This window comes from Palaemon carinicauda, chromosome 11, assembly GCF_036898095.1.
Source record: "Palaemon carinicauda isolate YSFRI2023 chromosome 11, ASM3689809v2, whole genome shotgun sequence".
NCBI classification, from domain to species: domain Eukaryota; kingdom Metazoa; phylum Arthropoda; class Malacostraca; order Decapoda; family Palaemonidae; genus Palaemon; species Palaemon carinicauda.
The window spans coordinates 71,219,569-71,231,377 of record NC_090735.1 but is presented as its reverse complement, the minus strand read 5'-3'; the positions used below and the strand labels follow the sequence as shown (position 1 = coordinate 71,231,377).

The 11,809-nt window shown below is 45.9% G+C and overlaps 1 protein-coding gene across 1 annotated transcript in view; it reads right to left on the bottom strand.

Annotated features, from left to right (window-relative positions):
• LOC137650065 (zinc finger HIT domain-containing protein 3) overlaps positions 1-3,440 on the bottom strand; it is a 174,771-nt gene extending 171,331 nt beyond the window's left edge. The window contains exon 1 of the mRNA XM_068383114.1: positions 3,370-3,440. The gene's annotated coding sequence lies outside the window, so the exon portion shown is untranslated. The remainder of the gene's footprint in view (positions 1-3,369) is intronic.
• Positions 3,441-11,809: the final 8,369 nt, after the last annotated feature.

The following is an 11,809-nucleotide window of genomic DNA, read 5'->3' as shown; positions in this document are numbered from 1 at the left end:
CGTCTGATCACCGCCGAGCCAAAAGTGAAGTGAAGCAAGTCACCGGTGTGTGGAGGGGGGAGGGGTAGCAAGCTACCCTTCCCCACCCCCCGCTAACTAGCGCGGGGGTAATTAACCCTCGTTAAAAACTATTGGCTCGTCATTTCAGCTTCGCTAAGAGTAATACCCTTTGTAAATAGCGTGGTTTGTATTTCGGTTACGGAACAATTGATCTTTAATGGCCTTCAACTCGGCAGCCATCCTGGCGTACCGAGGGTCATCCGCAGATACGGATCTTGTAGAAGGGGCAGGAGTTACTACCTCAGGGGAAGGATCAACTTCCAAAGAGGAATTAATTACAGGTTCAATGGATAAATCAAGGCTAAGTTCGCTAACAGACTTAGATTTAGACCTAGAAGCTCTCCTTACTCTATCAAGCTCTAGTTTATGCACATAGCACTTCATAGCCAACCAATCCTTCTCATTCAAAACCTTACATTCTTCAAACCTATTATTCAGTGCACACTCAAAACCCCTACAACCCAAACACACCGTGTAAGGGTCTACCGACATTTTCGGTAACCTCACCTTGCATTCCTCATTCGCACACACACCAAAATGAAGCTTATCACTCATATTAATCAAAAGCAAAAAAACAAAGAATAAACAAAACACGATTGCTAAATCCCCAAATCAATGTACTTCACCAAATAGCAGACTGGTACAGCAACACAGGGAAAGCGAAAAGAAAAAACTCTAATAACGGACCAACGTGTTGTCGATCCGGCCGGCAGAGATGATCTGAAGAACAGAAAACGGGAATGATTCCAAGTACCACCCTGTAAGGGTTGTTAACCCCCTAACCGTACAACCACCACAAGGCGGTTGCCGCGATTTTTAAAAAATTCTGCCGAAAGTCAGAGACTATAGCTATATATATATAACTGCCAGGTAAGTTCTATTCATAAAATGATACTTTTGCAGAAAATTATAACTTCAGAACACAATAAAACAACACGAAAACTAACAAAATAAATATTTTTGTGCAGAAATGGTTGGATGACAGACAACTGAAATTTTACCTGTGAGTTATATTCTACATTACCATAATGTTCCCAAAATGATTTTAATCAGCATATTTCAATTGATCATTGCTATTACATTACTTTAAACTACTAAGAATGTTTACTCATACCGCAACCAACTATATAAACCTTAAAATAACCTGTAAATATTACCAAAACTTATGGATCCTGTATCTGTAAATACTGTACACGAATTACAGTTACCATTCAGCTTTGTCGCCTACACGTCTTAAACGAAACGAGATGACCTTGTGCCTTCATGCTAATCTACTAACCTATCACTTAGGTTCTATTGTAGTTTATTACAGAGTAATGTAACCTAAGGAAAAAACTACTATTTTCTACAGAAAAAGGTCCTTTCTCTTTGAAAATGACACTCGTTCCTGTCGCAAATGAATGGTTTCAGCAATATATATATGTTAGCATAACATTGCTAATGTTACGAAAGCGAGCCAGTGGCAGAACAAGAATTATTATATCTGGCATTGCTAACGTTAGCATAACATTGCTAATGTTAGCGTGCGCAGCTCAACATAACCGTTTGCCAGTACATACGTTCTTGATGATTTTGTTTTCTGGCGAGTGAAGCAAGCCACTGCGGAACAAGAGCCATTAAATTTAAACATTTTAACAGAAATTATAAAGTTTCCTCTAGTAAATAACGAGATTTAACCGGTTTTCACCTTCATTTCTACCGCAACATAATACTTCGTTCGGCTACTTGAAGTTAGTCCAACGAACTGGTTGTTGTTTGTTTGCGGTTGAAATGAAGGTCAAATTCGGGTAAATCGCGTTATTTGCTACAGGAAAAGGTTTCATTGTAGTGTATTACAGGGCAATGTAACCAAGGAAAACAACTAATTTTTCTTATGAAAAATATTACGCTCTCTTCGAAAATGACACTCGTTACCGTTGCAAATGAATAGTTTCAGAAATATATATACATCTATATCCTCCGATAATGGGGGACCCCCAGTGGGAACTCGGGGTTTTGGGTGGGGAAAACATACTGGGGAATCGATATATAAACGTAAAACAAGCCTTTTCTTCTCTATACATTACCTTCTTGAAATTATAATAACCGGGGGAAAATACAAAACAGTATATCTGGATAAACTTTGGAGGCGCCGTTGCAAAGATTGTGTCATGAAAAAATACAGTAACCAGTGCTGCCAACGTCCGATGTAGACCAAATGTTATTTTGTGACCTGTCATACTACTAGGTTAGGTTAGGTGGGTTTGATAGGTTCTGTGCCCTTTTTGTACTTTTTATATATTGAATAAAACTTATATGGAGAAATTATTTAAAATGCGGGAGCGTTTGTAGGGTGACGGCCAGATCCCGTAGAAAACAGGAATATTCTGATCTGTGGCCGTCGTTCTAAACGCGATTTTGGCGGGAGAAGCTAACTTAAAAAACCGACCTAACCTATGCTAAAAGCCATATCCTTACCCAGGGGGACTCCCCCCCCCCCCCCTTACACAACATTTTCCTTACCTACGAGTACGACGGGAGAAGCTAACATAAAAAAACCCACCTAACCTATGCTAAAAGCTGTGTCCTTACCCAGGGGGGCTGTGCCCCCCTGGACCCCCCTTACACAACATATTTAAGATCCGTAGATCATTTCCAAACGTTTTTATTCTATACAAGATAACAGTCGGAGCGATAATAAGCAAATTAGGACGCTTGGCCGTAGCGCTACAAACTACCCAAAATACGAATGGAAATATCTATCATTGCTATCGTTAGTAATGTCAGCGTGCCGTTGGTAACTCTGTGTACCATACGTCAACGTTGGTAACACTGTGTATTATTGGTAACGTTGTTAATGTTATCGTTCGCAGTACGTTCGTAAGAGAAGTGACACCATGCAACTTAAAGTTAGCCGAATTGGTTGATCTGTTTGTTTCCGATTGAAATGAACATCAAATTCGGTTAAATCACGTTATTTACTATAGGAAAACATATATTTTCTGTTCGAAATCACACCCTGTAATAGAATACAAAATTACCCAGGAAAACATATTTTTTGGTTCGAAATGATACCCTTCAGTCTTGTAAAACTTTACCATCAATTAATGGCTGTCATGTCTATTACCCATATTATGGGCCCATACATGACGACTTGTTTGGGCTAATAAATCACCAACCAAATTTCCAGTCAGATTCTGAACTTTATCTCAATTAGCCTACTAAATGAAACACATCAAGGTAAATAATAAATTAATCTAAATATATCTAATGAGTGTGGGTACAAATATCATCTAAGATTGTGAGAAAATTAAACAGAAAAATAATTACAGCGCAATGTTTATGTTTCATGCTCCCTGGTTCCTGGTTCCTTATTGCTCACTCCGCAAAATAAGTTTGCGGGCACTCTATCTCTTTATAGATAGGTGCAAAGCTTCTAAGCTTATTCTTCTTATCAAGTTTATATCATCTGTGCCTTAAATAAATTAATATCATAATGAGGTTCACAATCTTTACTTTTATTCCCTTCTACTTTGAAATTGGATAGGATAACACCTTGCTATCATCAGTTTTGGCAACCTGTTGTGGTAATCAGTTTGGGCTTCCTAAACTCTTCTTTTATATTCATTGCCCTATCTATAAATGCAGCCAGATCCCTGCTAGGATTTTTTAGCATACCTAAACTTATTTCTACATTCTTTAGCTGTTCTAACTTTGGGCATAAAAATAAATGTTCGGTGGTGTCTTCTTCCTCTTTGCATAGATCACACAAATTGTCATCATATTTTCCCCTGAAATTTGCTTTTAAGTTGAGCATATTTAATCTTGCTCTCATCAAAAGGGATGCCTTATCCAGATACATTTCTCTGATATAAGGCATAGGGCCATTTCCTTTAATAAATCTTAATTTTTTCATTATTTTCTTTTTTTCTTCAATAGTTTCTTCTATTTTTTCTATAATTCTTTTCTTGATTTCTTTTTTCAGGGTCCTTTTCCCCCAACTTCTTATTTCTTCCACTTCCATCCCATATTTACTGCAGATTTCTTCTACGCTCTTGCTCCAGCACTTCCCATACGGGTTCTTCAACTGATCCTCAATTATCTCTCTTACTAGTCTTTTTTCCTCGGAGTTTATGATGTTATGGAAGAGCATTAACTTCTTATATTCTATTCTGCAGGACACCGGCCATATTCCTGTTTCTGCAAGTATGCCCCAATATGGAGTACTCGCAGGTAGTTCATACATATTTCTTATTATCTTGTATTGGAGGTTTTCTAGATCTTTCATATCTTTGTCCCTAATTGCACTCCAGGTCTCCACGTTGGCAAATATTGTTGGTACAACTACTGTTTCATATATTTTCTTTCTGACTTCCAATGCCATCTTTCCAACTTTTCTCGTATCCCCATATTTTCTTATTTCTTGGGTCATATATGCAACCCTCTGGGTTTTTTTTACTGATACTCAATTCTTTGTTTCCCTTCTCTGTATACCATTCACCCAGATACTTATATTCCTTAACTAAACTTACTTTTCCGTTCTTCACTTTTGTTTCAATCTCCACCTCTTTCTCTTTCTTTCTTTTGTTAATTCTTAATACACCCGATTTTTTGGGGTTGGTGTTTATAGTGAATTTCTTTAGGGTCTCTAGGCTATGACAGTTACTTATGGCACTTTCGATACCATCTTTCCTTCCTGAGGGAAACATTATATCATCTACATATACAAGTGATTCAATTTCAATATTTCTTATCAATGTGATATTTTTTCTGCTAATGCTATTAACTTTGTCAGTTGCTATACTGCATAGCTTGGGTCCATATATAGTTCCTTGTCTAACATTTCCTTCAATCGTTATATCTTCTGTTGTACCTGCTGGGCAGTTGATGGCTGCTCTACCTTTTTCATTCATTTTTTTAACTATCAATGCTTCTTTCCATCCTATCATTTTTCCCATTTCTTTTATGCAGTCCTTTAGATCTAGCTTATCAAAGCACTTATACGCATCACAGAACCATACGTATGTCGACCCTCCCAAATAGGCGTTAGAGTCTATTACTGCATTTAGTGTAAGCAGATGATCGGCCGTAGATCTTCCTTCAATGCCTCCACACTGGAATCGACTCATCTCTTCTTTGAATCTGTCCTTATATTTTTTCATCCTTATTTTCTCGTATATTTTACTAATTATGCTTGTAATAAATAAGCCTCTTTTATTTTCTAGTTCCATTTTATATCACAAATTTTAAGTAATTTGTATTTTTCCTAACAATACTTACCGAAGAAACACTTTATAGGAGATTACTGGTAACTCCTCTCCGACGACCAGATTTTTACGTAGTTTCCCCCTACTTCCATGTTCTATACTGTCCTGAATAACGGGAAATAACATGACCTGGGGGCATTGCCCAGGCAGGTCGCCCGTCTTTGAGAAGCTCTCCCCAGTATGTTTTATGTAATGAACAAAACCACGAGGTCAGCGGGGCACTGCGGGGACGGTTGGGGGGGGCCCTAAACCTAAAGTGTTTCTTCGGTAAGTATTGTTAGGAAAAATACAAATTACTTAAAATTTGTGATTTGTTCCGACACAGATACTTACCTTGAAACACTTTATAGGAGACTTACACCTTAGGAGGGGGGAGTGCCCTTTAGCCCTGACCCCGATGGACAGTAGGGAAAACTACGTAAAAGACTCATTAAGTGTGATATAACACTTACCCTTCTGCAATATCTTCGTTGTGCTTGACATGGCGAATTTTCGTCTTGTGTAATGAGCGATATTTCTTGATGACGACTGACGGTACGAGAAAGTTAGAAAAGGGGGGAAAATAGAACTCGGCTCCTTGTGTCTAGATACTTTATGTTTCGCGATTGAGCCTGGGCTTGAGCCGTCAAACCGAATGCAGGGCTGAGATGACCGGCCCGATAGAAAACCCGTCTAGAGACTTTCTCGTACAGTCCTTGAGATAATGTGCGGTGAAGGTCGACTGGTTGGACCAAGTTCCCGCTCGAAGAACCTGCGCTACTGACATGTTCTTTTCGAACGTTAGAGAGGTGCTAATGCCCCGAACATCGTGAGCTCTGGGTTTCCCCGGTGTAGGAAGACCTTGTTTTAAGTAGGCTTGCGTGATCACTTTCCTGAGCCAGAACGAAACCGTATTTTTGGATATGTTTTTCTTTATTTTTCCCCATGAGACGAAGAGATTCTTGATAGACGGGCGGAGGTTTGCCGTTCTCTTAAAGTATTTCCTAATAGTCCTGACCGGGCATAATTTTAGGTCCTCCGGGTTTCCTTTATTCGGGATTGCCGGAATCGAAAAACTCTCAAACCTCGGATCCCACACCGAGGGGTTCTGAGTCTTGGCGACGAAGGATGTGACAAACTTAAAGGTTACTTCCTTCCATCCCCTAGTGTGTTCCACCTCGAATGACAGTCCGTGTAGCCCGCCCGCCCTCTTAGCCGAGGCTAATGCTAGCAAGAAGACCGCCTTGAGCGTGAGATTCTTGTCATCGATGTCCTTTAAGGGCTCGAATGGTGGTTTCCGTAACATATCTAGGACTCGCGCTAAGTCCCAACTCGGGATTCTAGGGACGGAAGGGGGGCATGATTGTTCGAACGCTCTGATAAGCATGGAGATATGCCTGGAGGAGCCGAGATCTATGCCCTTGAGAAGAAAGACTTGACCCAGGGCCGCCCGAACTCCCTTGATCGCTGGAACTGACATGTCTAACTTGTCCCTGAGATAAACCATGACGTCGGCTATCACGGGCACTGACGCTTCCAAGGGCTCTAACTTCTTGTCCCTGCACCACTTCACGAATACCGCCCACTTAGACTGGTAGACGGCTGTGGATGATTTCCTCCGGTATAGCGACATCCTCCTGGCTGTCTTGCCGGAGTACCCTTGCTTCTTCAGGAGCCGCTGGATAATCTCCAGGCGTGAAGACGAAGGGCTTGCGGGTTTCTGTGAAACCGCTGAAAGTGAGGTTGTTTTAATAGGTCTGACCTGCCGGGTAGAGGCCAAGGAGGTAGGACGGTGAGGTTCCTTAGGTCCGCGAACCATTCTCTCTCCGGCCACCAAGGCGCTACCAAAGTCATCCTTAGGTTGGTTGCTGCCCTTACTCTGTTGAGGACCTGCCTTATCAGGGAGAAGGGGGGGAAGGCGTACACGTCCAGTCCGTCCCACTTGTGCTGAAAGGCGTCTTCCATTGCCGCCTTCGGATCTGGGACGGGAGAACAAAATACGGGGAGTTGCGCGTTCAACCTTGTTGCAAACAGATCCATTACCGGAGATCCCTACATCTGTATAATGTAGCTTGCCACTTGTGGGTGTAGGGACCATTCTGCTGCTACCACTTGCCCTACTCTGCTGAGGCCGTCTGCTAGGACGTTGTTCTTCCCTGGGATGAACCTTGCCGTCAGGATGACGTCCTTCTGTTCCGCCCATTTTAGGATTTGAAGGGCCAGTTCGCACAACTCTTTTGATCTCAGTCCCCCCTCCTTCTTCACGTAAGCCACCACCGTTGCATTGTCTGACATTAGGGCCACCGAACGCCCTCTCATGTCCTCCTCGAAGTGGTTGCAGGCTTCTTGGACCGCTCTCATTTCCAGGATATTTATGTGTAGGGATTTCTCCCCCTCTGACCACGCCCCCTTTGCTGTCTTTTCCCGGAGATGGGCTCCCCACCCGTCCTTCGATGCGTCCGTGAAGAGAAGAACCTCCGGAGGTTGGGAGGACAGTGGCATCCCCCTTAGGGTGTTCGACCGATCCTGCCACCATTCCAAGGCCTTCCTGGACTCCTGAAGGAGAGGGACCACAATGTCCGGGGAACTTTTCTGGTTCCAATGTTCTTTCAGGTTCCATTGAACCCTTAAGTTCTGTCTCCCGTGAGGTACCAGCTTCTCTAGGGACACCAGGTGCCCTACCAACCTTTGCCAATCCTGCGCTCTTCTGGGGCGACCCAGAAGGAAGGGCCGGAGCACTCGATCCAGGTTGTCCAGCCTTTCCGTGGTTGGGAATGCCTTGACCTGTAACGAATCCAGGACCATTCCAAGGTACGTCCTCCTGTTGGATGGGGTTAGCTGTGATTTCTCCAAGTTGACCACGATGCCCAGGGTCTTGCACAATTGAAGAAGATCTTCGCCCTGTTGTTTCAAGTCTTCCTTTTAGGATGAAAGGAGTAACCAGTCGTCCAGGTACCTGATCAGTCGAATGCCCCGTTCGTGGGCCCATATGGGGACCGTCGTAAAGACCCTCGTGAATACCTGGGGGGCTGTTGAAAGACCGAAGCATAGGGCCTTGAATTGTAACACCTGGGTACCCCACTTGACCCGGAGAAACTTCCTGCTCGACGGATGAATGGGCACTTGGAAGTAGGCGTCCTTGAGGTCTATAGAAATCAAAAAGTCGCCCTCTCTCAAGGACGCCATGACCGTTCTTGGAGTGTCCATTTTGAAGGTCACTTTCCTGAGAAACCTGTTGAGGGCTGACAGGTCTATTACAGGTCTCCACCCTCCTGTCTCTTTTTCCACTAGGAACAGGCGGCTGTAGAACCCCGGACCCGGGAATGTCACTGTTTCTAAAGCTCCCTTCTGCAGCAACGTCTTGACTTCTTCATCCAACGCTGCCCTCTTCGCCAGGTCCTTGGGCACCAACCAGTCTGCCTGCGTTGCTGGAACTAGGGGGGGTGTCTCTTCCATGAAGGGGATCCTGTAGCCCTCCTTTAGTACTGTAACTGTCCACGGATCTGCTCCGTGGAGCTTCCATGCTTGCCAAGTGAGTCTGAGGCATCCCCCTACCTGAGGCTTGGGCAGGGGAGGGGGGCCTCCCATCTTATCTCCTACGGGAATAACGGCCTGTTCTCCCCCTCCTGGAGGAGTAGAAAGAAGACCTATACGTTGGGGGGTTAGAAGATGAACCTCTTCGGGGGGGAACCACAGAGGAAGACCACTGTCCTGACGAGGGTTCCCTCCTTCCTTGAGTTGGTGTGGTACGCGCGGCCATGGGTGCTTCTGTCACTGGCCTCCTGAAGATGGGGCGGCGTGCCGCCTGTGGCTTCATGGTAGGTAGCTCCCTCTTTTTGGCCAACTTCTCCACGACCTCTTCCGCCTTCTTCGTCGGAATAAGCTGCTCCCCCCAGACGGAGCAGGTCTTCAAGGCTTTAGCTTCTCTGTCAGGAATCTTAATGGGAAGGTTCTTGACTAGGGCGTCTCTTCTCCGGAGAATCCAGTTTGCGGAGAGAGCCAAAGACTGAAAGGTCAGGAATTTAAGGGCGCGGCTACCTGACCCCAGCAACTCATTCAGAGCCTCCCGTTTTGCAGGTTCCATGGAGTCTGTAGGAATCTGGGTGCCTACTAGGGTGGTGGCCCACCAATCCAACCAGGAGGCCACCTTAACTAAGTCCTTGGACATCTCCTCCATCATTGCCGACTCGGAAGGGGAGAAGAAGGTAGATGCTGCCGATACCCTCCCGTCGGAGATGCCCTGGCACAGGATGTCTATGGTTTCCTCGGTCTTGCACGCACCGGTCGGCCTATTTTCTAAAGAGTAGTATTTCGTCTGCGACTTCAAACCCTGTAGGAGCTTTGCTGAGCTGTGACCCCTGCAGGAGTCGCTATTGCGGGATATGACCTTATCAATGTGAGTCTTTCCAATCCCCACGTTAGTGGCCTCGGGAAGAGAGAGAGAGGACTTTTTCTGGGCGGGGACCGCTATGAACTTGTTCAGGCCTGAAGTCCAGGGTTCTTCCTCTTGAGTGGCGGGTTCTATAAGGTTGTTATAACCCCTAATTAAGGCAAGGACTCTCCTGTACGCTGGGACTTCCCGTCCCGAGATCCTGTGGGAGACCGCAAGGGGAGTTCCTCCACACAGACTGATCCCCATTCTCCTGGAGGACCTGGACGACGGAACGGGCTCCTCCGTGAAACAGATCGACGGGGGTGCCAGTCCCTGTCTATCATCTCGATGGGGAGACCCGTCTAGGCTGTCCATCCTAGGCGACGGCTCCCTCCACTGAGCGGATGGAGTGGCTCTAGGAAGGGACTTAGGCCTACAAGACGAGGTCCTCCGCCCACCGGCTGACTCTCTGGCGGGGTTCTTGGCTTGTATGGAGGGGAACGGGGACTTCCCGTCCCGAGATCTTGTGGGAGCCCGCAAGGGGAGTTCCTCCACACAGACTGATCCCCATTCTCCTCGAGAACCGGGACGGCTCCTCCGTGAAACAGATCGACGGGGGTGCCCGTCCCTGTCTATCATCCCGATGGGGAGACCCGTCTAGGCTGCCCATCCTAGAAGACGGCTCCCTCCACTGAGCGGATGGGTTGGCTCTAGGAAGGGACTTAGGCCTACAAGACGGGGTCCTCCGCCCATCAGCTGACTCTCTGGCGGGGCTCTTGGCTTGTATGGAGGGGAACGGGGACTTCCCGTCCCGAGATCCTGTGGGAGACCGCAAGGGGAGTTCCTCCACACAGACTGATCTCTCTTCCTCCTGTGTCGTCTCCGACGTTCCTCGCTTGAAGGGCCCGAAGGATCGAGCCCCGATGCGGATCCAGGGTGAAGGACTAGCATAGGACCTCCTCCATGTCCAGTGGGGACCTCAACGGCGTCCTTGGTACATCCCACGCCAGCGGATCCCTCCGCAGCTGAAGCGCCTGAGGCCTCTACCCATGAATCTGGTCATAAGAAAAAAGGAACATTATTAGGCCACATGGGGTCCTCCGCCGAGACGCCGTCCCTACGAGAGAGACGTGTCCCTCGGACCCCCACACACTCACCTGTAGGCGCCTGATCTGCCCTGAACAAAGAAGGTTCCCCCCACAACATCTCACCCTTGGGAAGGAGGCACCAACTTCTTACACTTCAAGGACTTACCTCGTCCCCTACTCTGGGTAGGGGAGAAGAATGCACTCAACCTGCCCCCTCTCCTGCCGACGTCGCAGGGGAAGACATGCTAGTTTCCCTAGGAGACCTCTTCGAGTCCGTCTTCATCGTGCCGCCTTCTGACGGCGAACTGGCTTTGACAAGAAAGCCCAACACGAATACCCGGCTCTAGGCCCAGGACAACGGCGATCGTACTCCAAAGCACACACAGAGATCGCTAAACCCAAGCATAAAGCCAGGCAAAGCACTAAAACGCCAATAAAAGCACAAAGGAACGATCCTAAAAGAACACAGATAAGGCACTAATCACTCGTGAAGGAATCGAGACCATGTAGTAACTACATAGTAACGCGCACAAAGGGGGTCGCACAGAGAATAAGGAGCGGTGTGTGTGAACACAACGCGACCAGAAAACATACTGGGGAGAGCTTCTCAAAGACGGGCGACCTGCCTGGGCAATGCCCCCAGGTCATGTTATTTCCCGTTATTCAGGACAGTATAGAACATGGAAGTAGGGGGAAACTACGTAAAAATCTGGTCGTCGGAGAGGAGTTACCAGTAATCTCCTATAAAGTGTTTCAAGGTAAGTCTCTGTGTCGGAACAATTCCCTTTTTGTGGATTGAAAGTATCCACATCTCTTCCCACTCTTTAGGGATACATATGCTTTCGTCAATTTCTGTGAGTATCAGCTTCAGGCTTTCTATTATCTCATTCCCCATCATTTTAATCATAACATTGTTCAATCCTTGCCTGTCCATTGTGTATTTGTCTTTCAGGCTTTTTATGATGGCTTCTACTTCTTGATATGTTATTTTTTCTTCCTTGCTGGATCTCACTCTGTCACTTCCTGACAGCCATTTATCAAACATGTTGTCCGGTTCCTCCTGA